General features: G+C 38.1%; 1 protein-coding gene across 3 annotated transcripts in view; it reads left to right on the top strand.

Moving 5' to 3' along the window:
• The window catches only part of npas2 (neuronal PAS domain protein 2), a 43271-nt gene that overhangs the window by 8076 nt on the left and 16755 nt on the right, over positions 1-18440 (top strand). The window contains exon 1 of one of the 3 annotated variants that reach the window (XM_040150095.1): positions 8569-8893. The exons of the other annotated variants lie outside the window; for them this stretch is intronic. The gene's annotated coding sequence lies outside the window, so the exon portion shown is untranslated. Of the gene's footprint in view, positions 1-8568; positions 8894-18440 lie in introns of those variants that run through there. 3 annotated transcript variants of the gene reach the window in all.

Below are 18440 nucleotides of genomic sequence, written 5' to 3' on the forward strand. Positions count from 1 at the left end.
AGGTAATTGCATCTTTTCCTGAGCAGCAGCAGACAATAAAAGGCCTGAAATAATTTGAAGTGATTCATTTGGTGATTCGTTTGGAATTGCCAAAAGAATATAATTATAAGGAAATTTGAGAGTAGATCTACCTGCTGAAAGGACGTTTGTTTTATAGGTCTGCTTTCTCATTGAAAGGCTGCGGCCACCCACCCTGAGGCTGTGCTGTGCGGTGAATGTGTAATTACAAGGCACTTTAGGTAAACTATCACCAAAATCATTGACAAATGTTGTTGAATAAGCATAACAAAGTAAACAAGGGATAAGTGAAAGAAACCTACATAAAATGTACAGTAAAACTGCACAGGAATGAGTTCACTGCAGACTAAAATTATAAGGTTAATTATTCAGCTGTTAGTTATGAATTAGTACTCATTTAGTATCTAAAATGTGTGCAATCTCCAATCATTTTCATCACATTTTAATAGGAGTTCAGAAGTAATTGCTACAAAATACCAAAATGTCCAGTGTAAAATATAAAATGTAAAAATAACTGATAGTTATGTCAGTGGTATTTTTGCTTGATAATTTACTATAATAATTTATTGATTATTCAAATAGTAATCTCTTGATTGAGTAATTTATTGACCATCACTGAAGTTGTTTACACAGATGCAGTTATGAAGGGCATGGGGAAAGGCCATGTGTTTTCTCCTTAGTGCAGAGCAGGTGAGGATGTGTTAGACTCTATTGTGACAGGATTGTCCAGCACGTAGAGCTCAGTCAGTGCAAGGGTTCAGCTGTTGCCCAAGGGAGGATTAGTGTGAAGCTGCTGTTTGTTTTAGACGAACAACACTTGTGGGAAAGCACAGCTCAGGATGGGCACAATGATTTGTTTCTTCACTGACCAGTGCCTTTTTCCATTGGCAGTTCAATGGAAGAAAATGCTGTTTGGGGTGAGAATTGCCCCAAATAGTCCATTCTGTGATTGCTTTCCAATTTCCTTGCTCTGCTGTTGGATGAGGTCTGAAGTTGTAGCCAGTGCTCTCCATCTATACTGAATTACATGGTACAAAATGTCCTTGACTTGAACATTGTGTAACTTCAAGCCAGCCAGCAGTGTATATTGATGGAAGAATGGTTATGTAGAACGAGCCACCGTTTCCTGTGATAAGGTGATTTTCTTCAGTTGCTGCAGGTAGAACATCTACTGCTGATGTGATGTTCTTATCTTTCTCAGAGAAGACAAAGCTCAGGAGTTTGAAGCATTCAGCAACATCAATCTTTCCATAAGTTTTTATCATGTATTGATTGTCTAAAATAAGGACCCATAAGATTCTAAGATGTGAATTACAGTACTTCAAAAATTTTAGAACAACTCCATTTTCCCTGTTGTTACTGTAATTTACATTGTGTAATGTCTCAGTGTACTCTGAAATTACAGTATACAAAATATAAATAATAAAGTTTAAAAAAAAGGGATCATGGAATCTTAAATCATAAATTTAATCTAAATTTCTTTTCCTTTGTTACTTGCTTTTTTTTTTCACCATTCTGACAACAATATACAGTCCTACTTCTTGCAGTACAGTATTGTCCTAATAATGCATCAGAGGTTGTAGTAACACAGTTTGTTCCAACACTGACTTTGTACAGACAGAGGGTTTGTAAGTAATCAACAACAATTTCTTAATCCCTGAATAAGGCCTGTTTTCTATGAAATGTACAGGATTTTTCAGTTTTTGGTGACCTAAACTTTTTTTCACCTGTGTACCATTTGAGATTATTCACTGGACTTGAGCTGCATAAATTTCAATAAAAACTGGAAAAATGGGTTCGTTGTAAAACTTTTGACTAGTAGTGTAACCACCATATTCATTTGACAAATTCTGTACATCAATTATTATTTAACATAAAAATACAGGGAGTTATTAACGCAAAGCTACAAAAGTAAATCCTCTCTTTAGCTTATCTTTGAGCCCGGCATTAAATCATGTAACACTGTTGTTGCAATGTATTAAGGATGAGTTTAGGTTGTTATAATGAGGAAAGCATACAGCCAGAAAGGTTTTCAGCCGCTTTATTAATATTCATCAGACTAACAAATGGGTTTGTGTATGAAAAATCTCCTAGACCTGAAGAAAATGGAAACCAGTGGCTTAATGGACATAGCTGCCTTGGTTAGGGGAAAATAGACACCACACATTGTTACCATGGGAACACAGAGCGAACAGCAGTGCCACAGTCTAATTAATGACAGCCAGTGCCTCAGCAGAGGGCCATGATGACATCATCAATACCAGTATCAAAGATGTAGCTAGAGGCAATATGACTTAATGTCTGAGTGATTATCAAAATAATCCAGTTTTTCACTGATGTAAAGGCAAGCAGTCTGGACAGAGGTACAGGATGTAAAGAACCCAACACTGAGCAATTATTATGTAGTGAGGCCTGCTTATGAGCGCTAAATGTCATCTCATTATCCAATAGCATGACCTACATAAAAGAACGGAACTAATCTCTATGTAGGCGGATGGTGAATAATGCAGTAAAATGTGGGAGATCTTTATGAGTCTTAGATGTCTCACACTTGTTGGTTGCTGGCACAGCAACAACTTAGCTCAGAATGATCCTATATCATCACTCTGGCATTGTTCACTTTCTCAGCATTGTTTTGGTACCAGTTTGTGTATGTATTGTGTATTGGCATTAATTCTTTTGTTATGTTACAAATCAAGCGGCAGCTGACGTTGCATTGATATGTCATTAAACCTTTTTGACTTGTCTTTTAACATACTGATATCACTTTAGTGTGCCACTTTAGAGGTACAGCATATTTGGTGAGATATTTATGTAACAAGACTTAGGAGTTTAGAGCCATGCATGTGAGGCTGCATTTTGACAGAGCAGTGCTCTGAGCTAAATCTGAATGTCAGCATGCTAACATGCTCACAAAGACAATGCCAACCATGATGTTTGATAGGTTTAATGTTCACCATCTTAGTTTACCGTGTTAGCGTGCTAATTAGCATGTGCTAATTAGGACTGAGCACAAAGTACAGGTGAGGCTAATGGGAGTGTCATTAGTTTTGCAGGTGTTTGTTCATAAACCAATTTGTTGAGCTGATGATGGCACTCGCATTTTGTCACATTTCACTGTGTATTGATAACTATTACAGTTCATCCTGAGACGGACATGAGTACTCAACTCACTTCATGGCTGTCCATCCAGTATAGCTGTTGTGACATTTCACTAAAAGCCACAAATGTGAACCTCATGGTGGCACTAGAGGAAAAGTCAGGGGATCACAGAATTCAGTAGGATACATCATGTGGGAAGCCTGACCAAATGAAGACCAAACACGTGGACCAAATGACCAACAGACAAACATTGTAATCCTTAGAGTCAAGCCATGGCATGGCTAAACTATAGTCCTGGCTGAAATTATTGCCACCTCTGAATTTAAAGCACATAATTTAGAATACCTTCATAAATCAATGCAAATTAACCAATTTTGTATAATCAGAATAATTATTAAAATTTCCAAAGTTACTGAACAACAGCAACAACAAAAAATGCTTTCATATGGTGAAATAAAAGATGCAGACATGAAATGTGCACTTGACACAATTTGTGGCATCCTTTGGATGAATTTAAATTAGTTCCTCCAACAAAATAAAAAACAAATAAGACTCACCTGTGCATAATTTTCAGTCTTCACATAACCTGAATTAACTAATGAATGGTGGTTTTACTGCATTATAAGAGGCTGATTGTTTCCAGTTTCCAGACAAGAGAGCTGTCTGTGAGCATCAGAAATGCTATTATCAAAAACATAATAATTACAAAGGCTACAAGGCAGTTGCCAAAGATCTTGAAATCCCTGTGTCAACAGTTTGTAATGTTGTCGAGAAGTTTCACAGTCATAAAACTGTTAAGTCGCTTCCAGGATGTGGTGTTCAATGAGAGAAGTCTGCGAAGGTTGCTTCGGATTGTGGAAAAAACACCACGCAAGACATCTAAAGCGCTTCAGGCTGACCTGGAGCCATCTGGAGTGGTGGTTTCAGCCCGTACCCTACACCGCACACTAAACCAAGTAGGCCTCCATGTGCAAAGGCCAAGGAAGACACCACTATTGAAAGAAAAGCACAAAAACAGCAAGACCAATGTTTATTAAAACTTTCATAGATAAGCCTTTCTGGGATAATTTTCTATGGACAGATGAAACCAAAGTAGAGCTCTTTGGGAATGCAGTGCATCAGTTTGTTTATAGGCAACGAAATGAAGCCCATAAGGAAACGAACACCTACAGTAAAACATGGTGGAGGCTCTATCATGCTGTGGAGCTGCTTTGCTGCCTCTGGTACTGGAGGCACTGAATGTATCAAAGGAATGATAAAATCAGAAGATTACCAAGGCATTTTAGAGCGAAATGCGTTAGCCAGTGTGAGAAAACTAGGTTTAAGGCGAAGGTCTTGGGTCTTTGAGCAGGACAATGACCCAAAGCATGCATCCAGCAGCACAAAAGAATGGTTGAAAAGGCAAAGATCAACTTATTTTTAAACTGGCCAGCAATGAGTCCTGACCTAAATCCCATTGAAAACCTTTGGAGAGAGCTGAAATCTGCCATCTGCAAATTTAAAAGAGCTTGAAGGCATAGCAATGGAAGAGTGGCAGAAACTACCAGCAGACAGGTGCTAGAAGCTTCTAGATGGCTACAAGAAACATTTAGAAGCTGCCATTTTAACCAAAGGGTCTGCAAACAAATATTAGTGAAGTGTACTAATAATTGTGTCCGGGGTACATTTTTTGTTGTATTATTTCACTGATATGCAAGTTTTTTTTTTTTATATTTTAATTTCTTCAGTAATCTTGGATATTTCATTAAATATTTTGATTATACAAAATTGGTTAATTTGCATTTTTTCTCAAGATATTCAAAATTCTGTCCTTAAATTTCAGGGGTGCCAATAATTTCAACCAGGACTTTGCACCAGTCTGTACATTGCACACCACAAAGTTTGGCTGCAGTATAGCATAGCGTTCTATCCTTGCACAGTCTTTGGATTTTCTGTGTTGGCCCAAAGGAAATTATTTGTCAGGTACACAGCAGAGAGTCTTTGTAATGTAAGTTGTTCAGTTAAGAGCCTCAGAAATCATCAGGCCATTGAAAAACATTAATGTCCTCTGTGGCTAGCTATGCATTATGCATGCATTATTGGAGCTTGACGGAAAAAGAATAGATAGTTTTTGTTTTTGCTATTAAGAGAAAATCCAAACGTGTTACAATTACTTTGCAGGAACTATTGGGAATGAATCCCTAAAATGTAGCATTTTGTTTAGAAAGAACCACAGCTTTTCCCTTTCTCGTCCCTTTAGTATCCTTTGGTTTAAAGCAATCAAAGACTAGACAGGTTGGTAAATACAGATGTGCTGTGTGCAGTTTATTGACATCATGTTGCATGATTTTTGTGTGTTGAAGGTCAGAGTTTTTGGACAGTTACCTCTCATCTCCCTATGGAGCCTCCATGTGTCTCCTGTGGTCTAATTATATGCTTTTTCAGGAGTCTTGAGCTCCCGCATCACTTATTCATCATCTGTGTCTTTTTTCTTTTTTCATTTCTGTGAAGCAGAGTCTATTGCATGCATTTGTATCAAATGTTCCATTCAAATAAAATTGATTATTATTACATTTTTAGCTCTTGTAAACCTCAGTACTTTGACATCAGCTTTTGGTTTTCAAAATCTGATAGCAATATACAATAAAGCAAGTCAGATCTTGTTATCTTTATGATCAAAGCTGTGTTCAAATGATGGTACAGTTTGTGTAAGACCTGCTTCTAGAGACTCAAACTTTCATATTTAGTAGAAAGTTTAAATCTTATTGAGTGGATTAAACTATGCACATCCGGATACATTTGCCTGGTGGAAACCAAATTAAACAGGGGAAGAACATGCAAACTCCACACTGAAAGGCCCCACTGAATTGAAAAAAAATCTAGCTAAATAAATAAATTTTAACTGTGCAAACATGAGTTCACATTACAAAAAATAAAAAAGTTCCTCTATTTTTTTAATCTAAATGAAGAAAATCTATGGTTGCTTTCCAGTCTGATTTGCTGACTGCCCAAATATGAATATATGTTGTTAGTGGAATACTGAAAACTCTGCTACACAACACCTTGGAAAGTAATCATACCTGACTGTCTACAAGCATGACTTTAAAATGAGGCCCCAAACAAGGACGCAAATTATTGTTGCGTTGATTGAGCCCCATGGTTGCCGCTGACAGCAGAAAAAGTGTTAATAAAAACATGTAGTTGCAGATTTACTGACAGATGTGTGGGTAGTAATTTCATACTTTTTCATACAATTCAAGGTGATTGAATGGAATAGTTTTGTTTCTGTTTTTGTGTTTTTCTTGGTTTACTCTGGCTGAAAGCATATTCTGCATAGTGTCTTTGTCTGAGCTGGGTCACTTTTATAATATTGAAAACATTTCCATCTGGTTGATTTTGTTGATTTTTTTTTATTTTTTATTTTACCAGCAATTTCCTCATTTGGGAGGGTACAATAACAATATTCCATCATTCCTGAAGTATTATACGTACTGTTTCTTTTTAAACCAGTTGGTGGTTACCTAGTGCTTACTGATGGTTCCACTGTACTCTATGTTCTGCGGCCTGATCTGCTACATTTCAACAACACCCATATGTTATCATAGTTATAAAAAAAAAAAAATATTGCAATTTAGCTTTGCACAGCCCTACCTGCCAACTCAGTGTCTGTCATCCTCCTGACTTTCATGTCTTGTGGACATGAGAGAAACTGGAACACCAGCGTGATACACAGTAGGAGCTCCACGCTGAATTGAATTTGGCCAGTTTAGTGGGGGGCCTCTGTGGTGCCTGGTAACCTCACTGTGTTTAGTCTGGCTGAACTGTAACATGCTTGAAAGTTTCAGCCAACACAGAGGTGCAGAACGAACATTTTCTCTCCTATGTAATTTACTGTTATTTTCTTCATAAACTCCAACATAATGAATAGTCTACGTTTACCTTCTTATAAAAAGCATATTTTGGCTGCTTGGTTAGAAGTTCAGCAGACAACTTGCTTGATTATCCATCACGTTAATGATAGGTCCGTAACTAAGCGCACCGCACAAGTTAGGTGTTGCAGACCGGTTGGAATAGATGCCACTGTACCTGCAATCACAACAGTTAAAAGTTATCACCTCAATAAAAAATGTATAATGCCAAACTTTTAGGATTCCATTGAGCACAAAGAAGTGTTCATTTAGTTTTTGAGGTATAAGTCACTGGAGGACCAGAGAGACTGGCTGTGCTTCTGTGACTCCATGTCTCACAAGATGGTTAAAATGGCATCAAACTAGTACCATATCATAAGCCGGATCAGTCATCAAAATCTGGACTTCTGCAACAGCTGCACTCTGAATCAGCTGTGGGACAGTGTTACTCATTACATGAAGATGGTCATTGACGGAAGTGGTCAGCAAATCAAGTAGTGCCTGAACTGTGCGTCTCAAGCTCAAGGGCATCTGGAGAGAAATTCTAATCATAAAATATCAAATAAGGAGGACTAACAGAGCAAGAGGCAGCCATCTGGTTTGCTTTGACTTTGAAATCACATGACCATGGACTGTATTCTGTCTTGGTTGCAACAAATTTTCTTTTCTTAGTTAGCTGATGCCCTTGAGCAAGGCCCTTCACTCCAGCTGCTCCAGTGGAGCTGCTTCAGTGGCAGGTCAGACTGTGGTTGTACTGGGCATCATCCAGGTGTGAATGTGATCAAGGCATATCTATCTATCTATCTATCTATCTATCTATCTATCTATCTATCTATCTATCTATGTATGTGTCAGATAAGTTGTAATATGATTCCAAAATGGGGTTCGTTCGATTTTTTATGAACGATAAACAGACATTACATGGATTTAAAATAGCCTACCAGTGTTAACACGTGAATGTGAACAAACAGAATTGCCTTCTGTTATGCTAAGAAGCAAACTAGATTTTGCAAATTCAGACTGGGAAAAGACTTGGCGTCACATATCGAACAGTTAACTCATTAAGATCATTTCATTTGCTTCTGTTCAGATTCTGTTCCATCTGTTATGGATCCCATTCAGGTGTCATAAAATAATAATAATAATAATGATGATGATGATGATGATGATAACCTGACTGTTGCTCCATAGATAAATGTGGACCTAGCCTAATAGATTAAGGGCTGTTTGTCATGTTTCCATGGCCCAGTGGTACTAGGCATCACTTCAGACCATACCATTCACAATTTCACACCGTGTAAACTGCTTTGCAAACCCAAATCACAAATAAAGGCAATTCATCAATAGAGTACTCTAAATGGCATTTAGAGTGGTGGTATTATGCATCAAGCACGTGTTAAAGATTACAATCTGCCCCCCTCCTCCCGGGCACTAAAGGTTTCTTTCGGTTGTGTTGCACAGCCGACTGCTTATGCTGCTGCCGTCGTAAGCCGAGTATTGAGCTACCAGCTGACCTACTTTCTCTGTTCTCAGCCACTCAGTCCTGTTTACAAGCCGCTGCCAGCGGAGGATGTGGAGTACAGCGCCTGGAAAATAGACGGACACGGCCCACAGAGACCGCGAATGGCAAATTTGGCCGCGCGTTGTTGATGAACTGGGTCCGCAAAAGCCGCAGACGGCTCGCCGGCGATTAATAAATGCACGTTATTAACTTAGGCGTTGTTATGCAATTTAACGCTTTCGGCGCTCGCGCCTGGTCAGCTAGACGCTGGTAGCTGCGCTCAGCTGCTATGCCGTAGTTTCAGCAAGGGGAAAAAAAAAAAAAATGACGAGATTGACTAAAGTTAAGTGTGGATATCTCTTTCTGCTGGAGGCCCGTTTTCAAGGTACGTGAGATTTAAATTTTGAGCTTTCAGTTTCGCGTCGGTCTGACAGCGGAGCGCGGAAAATGCTGTCATGTCGCTGCCACCCGTTTACACTGTGAATAACATCAAAGTTCACGAGTGGCTTCTTTCCAAATGAAAGCAGAGGTGCTCGACCGCATGAGTAGCTCCCGTCAACACCGAGTTAATCATTTTCTACGAGACCCGGACTGTTTTTTGATGTAGTCAAATACAGGAGTCTATATCAGCAGCTACACATACCCAGCGCGCTTGAATGCTGCTTACATGTTTTCAGCTCTCAGTCATCAAGTGCCCTGGTTGCAAGGTTGAAATAACCTATTTTTTTTTATTCCCCCCCCCCGTTGTACCACCGCTGAGGACATTCATGGCAAAACACTGAAGGGATTTTCGTCACTGGCTCCTCGAAGACGCCAGAGAGCAAAATGTTAAATGTCACAGGGAAAGAAATCCTTAAATAATTTCTCAGCAGGCTTAGGTCAGGCTGATGTTACTCAACCCGGCAGCTTTAAACCTACTGGAGTTCACATTTCTCTGACTAACCCACTGTTTTTTCTTGTTCTCAAGGCATTTTGGGCTTCTCTTTTGCAGCTGACGTGGTTTTCTATAGAGAGAGAGATTTCCTCTGTTTGACCCTGGGATGAAGTGTTACAGAATTACTTATTTACCATGTACATACTGAGACATTAAAGGGTCACTGAGGGCACTCAATTGGTGTAACCAATAGAGAAGCCTCCTGTTTCCTTATCATGTAAGGGGAGCTTTCCTTACACAAGAAATCACAGAAACAGAAAACTGTGTTTTTCTTTCTCTTATTAGAAATGAAATGGATTTTAAAAGGAATTTAGAATTTTTGCTTACACTTTGTGTATGCATGTATGTGTGTATATATGACCAACAGATACATTTAGCTTAGGTTAATATTTAGCCACAATAACCATCTTATGGGGAAATGAAGCAAATGAGTTAATAGTATTTCTGTACAAATATGATTTCAGATTATAGTCAATCCAAGCTAACGCAAACAGACCTAGATACATGTCATAACAAAAAAATAATGTATTGAATAAGTAAAAAAAAAAAATGCTTTTTTGTGTTTAGGCACATTGCAATGTTCAGTGAAGTGGTAGGAAGTGTTCCAAATAAACATTTCCAGATTGACTGAAACTAAGCTAGTGTTAGTTTTTACCTGACAGCGTGACCTGTTGGCTCAAAACCACATGCAGGTGGTCAGGCAATGTACACTTTTTAACAAGCAGACAGTAGTCCCCCAGACTCCAGGGTTGGATTAGCAAGTAGCCTTAATTCATTCATCAGCACAAGAGCAGTAAAAACACAATGAGCTCTCTGGCTTGAATACCATAGTACTTTTTAAACAGTGTGGTTGGCTTGCAGAAAGCTTGCACATAGCCTTTTCTCACGAGCAGTCTATTATCTGATTCATGTGTGTGAGCAGGTGAAACATTAGCTTGAGAGTCATAATCCCTGTGAAAACGTCCTTTCCTGGTATCATTAGTGGTCAGTAGTATTTAATTGGTGGATTTATTGTGGTATCCCAGGGAAGAAATCTCTCTGTGCCACTTTCAAAAAAGCAAAATTCACAAGTTAAATCCAATAGCTTTATGAATATTTGCTCTTTAATTTTTCATGGAGGGACATGGGAATAATGCAGTCAACATCAATAAGGTTTTATAGTGATTATAATCATTTATCGTGACCTATCTGTCTGGGGACTGAAATATTCAGATTTTTGCTGATGTTTGGTATAGCAATCGATTTGTTTTGTTTTTTCTAATAAAATGTGCATGTTTGTTCATTCTTGCTCAATGACGCATTGCGAAATAATTTCTTAAACATTAATGAAGCAATTATTTACAACTTTCCCAGTTTAAAGTGTGCCTTTTTTGAAAGCAGTGTAGATTTTTCTCATGGAGTCTGCATGTGGACTTAAGTGGTCTGATGCATTTTTATGGTTTTGATACTCAGACATGGCCTATAGCTTCATTCCTGTGTTGAAATATCTAGATTGGAAACTGCTGCCAGTATCAGAGGTGGTGATAATGGTTGGGTTTTAAACTTTTTCAATAAGGATAAATCAGTCATATGAGTCACCTATTCTGACCATTACTGCTTTGGTGATTAAAAACCAGGAGTGGGTGATAAGGATGTAGTTTTTATATTGATATATATTCTGATAAAGTTTCAGGAAAATCATTTGAGAAACTGTTTATGGACAGAAGTTTTTTTTTGGTTGATCCAGCAATTGAAACACCAGACATGTGAAGCTGCGTCATCACACTAATGCAAAAATCCAGTACTGCCATAAAGCAGTTCTGCTTCTTGATTTGGATTATTTCCCATAATGGCCTAATATGCCAAGAGATATTAAAGGGATAGCTACTACGATGTAAATGGTATGGTAAAATCTCTGACGGCTGACAAATTTATATAGTCTCACCCTGATAAAAACCCAAAGTAAGGAATTATGTATAAACTGGGTCTGTCTAGATGCAAGGTAGGTGTCCTAGTCCTAACTCTAATGTGGGAGTTGTACAATAAATTATGGACACTGTAATAATACATATTTTGTTCAGTAAGATATAGATCAACAAAGTAGGTTTTCTTTGGCCTTTGGGTTTACAGTGGATTAGGGAAAAACTGCAGTGCAGTATGAATTACCCAGCAAACACCATCTATGCTAAAACAATTCTAAGCATCATGAGGTAAAAAGTCTGGATTTTACTCTTATCTAATCCACAAAGGACAATAATTTCTTAAAATATATGTGGGACTATACGGTGTGTTCTTTATGTGTTGAAGCTGACAGGCATGCCAGCCACATCCCCGTAACTGACGTCAAACAGGTATTTTGTCAGCCACAGGGAAATATCTGCTGTCAACATCTTTCATCTGTGCCCATGCCCTTTACAAGCCATTGTTAGGGTAAAGTTACTGATGCTATCAATATCTACCTGTTTGCATGAGTGGTATAATTCATCAGTAACTAAGAGCTGCACACAAGTGTTGTAATCCCTAATAACATGACAGTGTTGTAGTATCTCAGATAGTTTCAATTTTCATTTACAAGATGACAGACAGCTACCTAGCAGAGCGTGGCTGCATGTGTGTAACTAGTTCGAAGAGCAGTGCCAGTGTATGTTTGAAAACGGGAAAGAAGCAAAAGTGAAGAGGGAACAAGGGGTTTGCAGAGGTCCTTTTTTACAGCGGAGGATTATATATTCAGCAGCAGGCGAGCTGTCTGTGTCTGGAAGTGACTCCGCCACACTTTTTTCTCATTAAAGCCATCAGTGGTTTTCAGTAACTGCACACTGGTGTTTGAAATGAAAATAAGTCTGGTAGTAACTTTTAAAATTTGTTGGATGTTTAGGAATGCAACACTGGATGCAAACATTAAACATACAACTGCAGTTTTCCCCAGGAAAGCTGTAAATACATTAAATGGACTTTAAATTAAATATACAAATGGACACTATTGTATCCCGTCAGAAGCTACAGAGTAGGGAGGTTAGGGTGTGAGGTGCAGTTGTGGCAGCAGATGTTTTCCCCCCATTAAACTTTAAAATGAAACCTACATTCTTTCAAGAAAAACACTGTTAATCCTACACTGAGTTTCCTCTTTAGAAGGTTATGTGCAATAAGAAAGTATTTTATCATGAGAGTAATCGTCTCCATCTATTTTACAGCCCTGTTTACATACAGAGTTTGGCCATGAACTTGAACTTGCACATACTGACTTCCGCCATGAGTTCAGGTTGCTGGTTAAAGGCTTTAAATACCTGAGGCCACAAGTGTAACCAGACTCTAGTGTTTTTTAGCTGTTAACCTTGCAAGGTGTGGTTTAACCTCATTACATTAAAAGAATGCAGGCTGATATGTGAGGTTTCATTTTTCACAGCTTTGTAGAGTGAAGACATATAAGTTGAAGCTGCATAAAGCAATTCCCAATGCACCTACAATGCATATTTCTTTAGTTAATTTTTCAAATACACATTTTAACAGTAGTTTAAATCCAATTACCAGTATTACTTCTTTTGTTTTATTTTGTTTATAAAGGATATTTGGCTTTTCTCGTTTTGTCAGCATGCAACTCAGATAAAAGATTGTCATTTTGTTACTGTATCAACATTTCAGGAGTTAAGATTTTTCAGTCTCACATCACTTTACTCAGGTTCAAACAGTAGTTTGGCAGAAAGTGTGGTCAGCCCTGCAGTAAATAACTGCATTTATTCAAGACTTCAAGACTCAAGTTATATTTCTGATTAAGCTTTTCCCTTAGCAAAGGTTTTTTTTTTGGTTTTTTTTTGGGTTTTTTTTGTTTATTGTTTGTTTTTTTCTTTGCTGAACATTAACAGAATGTCAAGTTCAATTTAGGAAACATTAAAATTATAATTGCCCAATTAAATAATAGCTAAAATTTTCTGTAACAACTTAGAATTTCAGTCTTTGGTTGTTCAACATCCTTGAGCTTCCTGTGCTCTAATTGCAAAGTTTTTCCCTGCTGCTTTTACTGCTTTCTCATGGGGTTGTTGGTGTTTGTATGGGTATGGGAGGGAAGGAGGAGATATTGGTTTGTTCACATTAATTAAGACTCTAATGGAAAGGTGTGTTTCAATTGAATTGTTTGTGTAACTGTCTGACCACGTTGCCTGGACAACCAGGTCTTTCCTACCGTCTTTGAACTAGCCAAGCGTGAAGGTGGGGTGACAGCATGTGCATCATAAATGATAGAGGACATGGATAACTCAATCTTAATGTTACGATCTAACAAATTTACATTGATTTGCTAACTAAAAACAAAATGTCAGCTTTTTTAATGTGAACTTTTTTCTCCCACACTATGTTTAAGCAACAAAAACAAAGATTAGGAAAAGACTGGGGACATGGCATCTACAGAACAATTAAGGTGTGGTTAAGGGTAGCCAATATAAAACACTTGTATAAAAGTAGTTATAGTAAAATACTGTGTTCATGGTTCAAAATTGCTGACTTGAGGTAGGAAATCTAATGTGAAACTGAGCCTACTGTGTTTAAGTCAAACACCGTGTATGCCCATTCATGCAATTTCCTGCATTGGAACTCGTTCCTTTCAGTCAGAAATAAATCACTTTTGCAAATTACTTGTAATAATCTATTGAGGACATGGCTGAGCAGTGCGTTATCCCCTGGTGGTTAATGTCATCCACAAAAATCAACACAGGAATGTCGCCTTGCTTTGTGCGTTCTGTTGGATTTCTTTAGCTTCTTAGCTGTCTCTGACCCACTAGATTTTGGTGTGTAACAGAGAAAATGTGAATCAATACATACGCCTGAATTACAGAGTAATGAAGCAACCAAAAATAAATTAAAGCTGAATGATTGATTATGCCTCCTGAACAGGACTTTGGGCTCTTTTGGACTGGAAGGATTTTTATCGTGAAACAGCTACAGAGAGTGTGGAGACTAGAGAGTTTGTGATAAAGCACGCAAAAAGGGAGCAAATAGAAACCAGTGATGCTGCTATCTATTGGATGAATAGTTAGAACAGGATCTTATGAGTGTTATAGCTCTGTGAACAACCTGGTTTTAAAGCAAAAAGCACAATTTTGGTTTTACATTAATTAGGCTGAGATCAAAGCATCATTGACACGCTTTTAGCTTAACAGTGGGGATTTCTGACAAATCAGCTGATATACAGTATATACTGTATATACATTGTATAATTTATGAGAGGCATTCTTTACATTTTTCAAATCCTACACATAAGGATTTTAAATCCGATTGATATCACCTGATATGAGAGCATGAATTTGAAAATTTCAGTGATGATGCAAATGTTTATCAAATAAAATTTTAAAAATAATCAGTAGTTACATGAGGAAAATGTCCGAAAGTTATGACTTTTTTTCAGCAAGACATTGCTGTATAGTCTATTTACAGTGGCATGAAAAAGTTTGGGCACCCCTGATCTGTTTCTGTGAATAGCTAAGGGAATAAAAGATGGCCTGATTTCCAAAAGGCATAAAGTTAAAGATGACACATTTCTTTAATATTTAAGCAAGATTACTTTTTTATTTCCATCTTTTACAGTTTCAACATAACAAAAAAGGAAAAGGTTCTGAAACAAAAGTTTGGGCACCCTGCATGGTCAGTACTTAGTAAGACCCCCTTTGGCTAGTATACCAGCTTGTAAATGCTCTTCGTAGCAGCTGAGAATCTTTCAGTTTTTGTTTAGGGGATTCTTGCCCAGTCTTCCTGGCAAAAGGTTTCTAGTTCTGTGAGACTCCTGGGCCGTCTTGCATGCACTGCTCTTTTGAGATCTATCCACAGATTTTCGATGATGTTTAGGTTGGGGGACCATGAGGGCCATGCCAAAACCTTCAGTTTGCGCCTCTTGATGTAGTCCATTGTGGATTTTGAGGTGTGTTTAGGATCATTATCCTGTTGTAGAAGCCATCCTCTTTTCACCTTCAGCTTTTTTACAGATGGTGTGATGTTTGGTCCCAGAATATGCTGGTATTTCATTGAATCCATCCTTCCCTCTACCAGTGAAATGTTCCTTGTGCCACTGGCTGCAGCACAAGCCCAAAGCATGATCGATCCAGCCCCGTGCTTAACAGTTGGAGAGGAGTTCTTTTCATGAAGTTCTGCAACCTTTTTTCTCCAACATACCTTTGTTCATTGCAGCCAGAACGTTCTGTGTTAACGTCATCAGTGTACAGGACTTGTTTCCCGTGAATTTATCATTGGCAAAGTTCTGATACTGAATTTTATGGTGAGGACACAGGAAAGGTTTTCTTCTGATGACTCTTCCATGAAGGTCATATTTGTGCAGGTGTTGCTGCACAGTAGAACAGTGCACCACCAAACCAAAGTCTGCTAAATCTTCCTGAAGGTCTTTTGCAGTCAAACGGGTGTTTTGATTGCATTTCTAACAATCCTACAAGCAAGTCTCTCTGAAAGTTTTCTTGGTCTTCAAAGACCAATATAACTACCATTTCTTAATAGCATTATAAACTGAGGAAACGGCTACCTGAAAACGCTTTGCTATCTTCTTATAAAGTCCTTATTCTTTTGTTTTCAAAGTGCCAGGCAGCTTCTTAGAGGAGGCCATGGCTACTGATTGTTGGGACAAGGTTTGATGAGTCAGAGTATTTATAAAACTTTGAACTTTGCCTCACTTGGCTTTTCTTAACAATGACTGTGAACAAGCCATAGTCCTAACAAGTAAATTACGGTTTGAGACCTTGGTAAAAGTTATCTGAGAGCTCAAATTCCTTGGGGTGCCCAAACGTCTCTATAGTGCTTCCTTTTTTTCACTCTAAAATTGTAAAAAACTAAAATAATAGACTAATCTTGCTTAAAATGTTGAAAAGGATGTTTCATCTTTAACTTTATGCCTTTTGGAGGTCAGTTCATCTTCTACTCACTTAACTATTCACAGTATCCGGTGCCGATAGAAATCAATCTCATAGCTGTAAACTGACCAGTGAGTTTCTAAGCTGGATGTCACTTGGCTTGACTCTTCCTCTTCTCATATTTTGCACCCTTGAGAACTGTCTTGAGTTGCAATGCCCTGTTTTATCACTTGAAATGTACATTTTGCCAATAGGTCTGCAAATACTTTAGCTACAGTAATGTAAATACAGTTAAATCCATAAGTATTTGGACAGTGACACAATTTTTTAATTTTGCCTCTGTACACCACCACGATGGATTTGAAACAAAGCCATTAAGATGTGATTGAAGTGTAGACTTTCAGCTTCAATTCAAGGGGTTTAACAAAAATATCACATTAACTGCTTAGGAATTATAGCCATTTCTATACATAGTCCCTCATTTTCAGAGACTCAAAAGTAATTGGACGATTGACTGACAATCATTTAAATGGCAGAGTGTGGCCTGTTCCCTTGTTATTTCATGACAAGTAAATAAATGGTCAGGAGTTGATTCCAAGTCTTGAATTTGCATTTGGTAGCTGTTCATGGGAACTCTCAATATGCAGGCCAAAGAGGTGTCGATACAAATGATGGAGGCTATCATTAGGCTAAAAAACAAATGTATCAGACAGTTGCCAGAAACATTAGGCGTGGTCAAATCAACAATTTGGTACATTCTTAAAAAGAAGGAATGCACTGGTGAGCTCAGCAACACTAAAAGGCCTGGAAGACCATGAAAGACAACTAAAGTGGATGATCGCAGAAATCTTTCCTTGGTGAAGAACAACCCTTCATAACATCTAGTTAGGTCAACAACGCTCTTGAGGAGGTAGATGTATCATTGTCAAAGTCTACAATCAAGAGATGCCTTCATGAATATAAATACAGAGGGTTTACCACAAGGTGCAAAACCACTAGTAACACTCAAGAACAGAAAGGCCAGATTAGACGTTGCCAGAAAACATCTAAAAAAGATTGCCCAGCTCTGGAACAAGATTCTTTGAACAGATGAAACTAAGATTAAGTTGTACCAGAATGATGGGAAGAGAAGAGTATGGAGAATGAAAGGAACGGCCTCATGATCCAAAGCATACCACAACATCTGTCAAACATGGTGGAGGCAGTGTTATGGCCTGGGCATGTATGGCTGCCAATGGAACTGGGTCAGTGGTGTTTATTGATGATGTGACTGCTGATAGAAGTAGCAGGATGAATGCTGAAGTGTATAAGGCTATACTGTCTGCTCAGATTCAGCCAAATGCTGCAAAACTGATAGGTCGGTGCTTCACGGTACAGATGGATAATAACCCAAAACATACTGCAAGAGCAACCCAAGATTATATCAAGGCAAAGAACTGGAATATTCCTTAATAGCCAAGTCGGTCACCTGACCTCAACCCAACTGAGCATGCTTTTCAATTCCTGAAGACAAAACTGAGGGCAAAAAGACAGACAGACAAGCAGTGACTGAAGGCAACTGCAGTAAAGGCCTGGTAAAGCATCCAAAGCATTGGATCAGCATCAGCATTTGGTGATGTCCATGGGTTCCAGACTTCAGGCAGTCATTGACTGCAAAGGATTTTCAACCAAGTATTAAAAATAATCCTTGTACTTAGAATTATGTCGGTTTGTCCAATTACTTTTGAGCCTCTGAAAATGAGGGACTATGTATAGAAATGGCTGTATTTCCTAAATGGTTAATGTGATATTTTTGTTACAGCTCTTGAATCAAAACCTAAAGTCCACACTTAAATAACATCTTGATGGCTTCATTTCAAATCCATTGTGGTGGTGTACAGAGGCAAAATTATAACAATTATGTCAATGTCCAAATACTTATGGACTTAACTGTATTTACATCACTGTGGCTAAAGTAATTTTAGTGGTTAAACAGCTATATACAGTTTTATGTTCATTTATGCTATGGGAGTAGAGAAAAAGGAATTAATAGGGAATTTTAAAACCCAAGATAAAAAATAGTTCCTAATATGAAATACCTCAATTTCACATAGTATTCTTTTCTTTTGCAAAAGAGTATAAGAACTTGCCAGCTCAGACTAGTTTCCAGGCAGATGCATGATGCAGACCTTGATTTT

The sequence above is a fragment of the Xiphias gladius genome, chromosome 17 (assembly GCF_016859285.1).
Source record: "Xiphias gladius isolate SHS-SW01 ecotype Sanya breed wild chromosome 17, ASM1685928v1, whole genome shotgun sequence".
Classification (NCBI taxonomy): Eukaryota; Metazoa; Chordata; class Actinopteri; order Istiophoriformes; family Xiphiidae; genus Xiphias; species Xiphias gladius.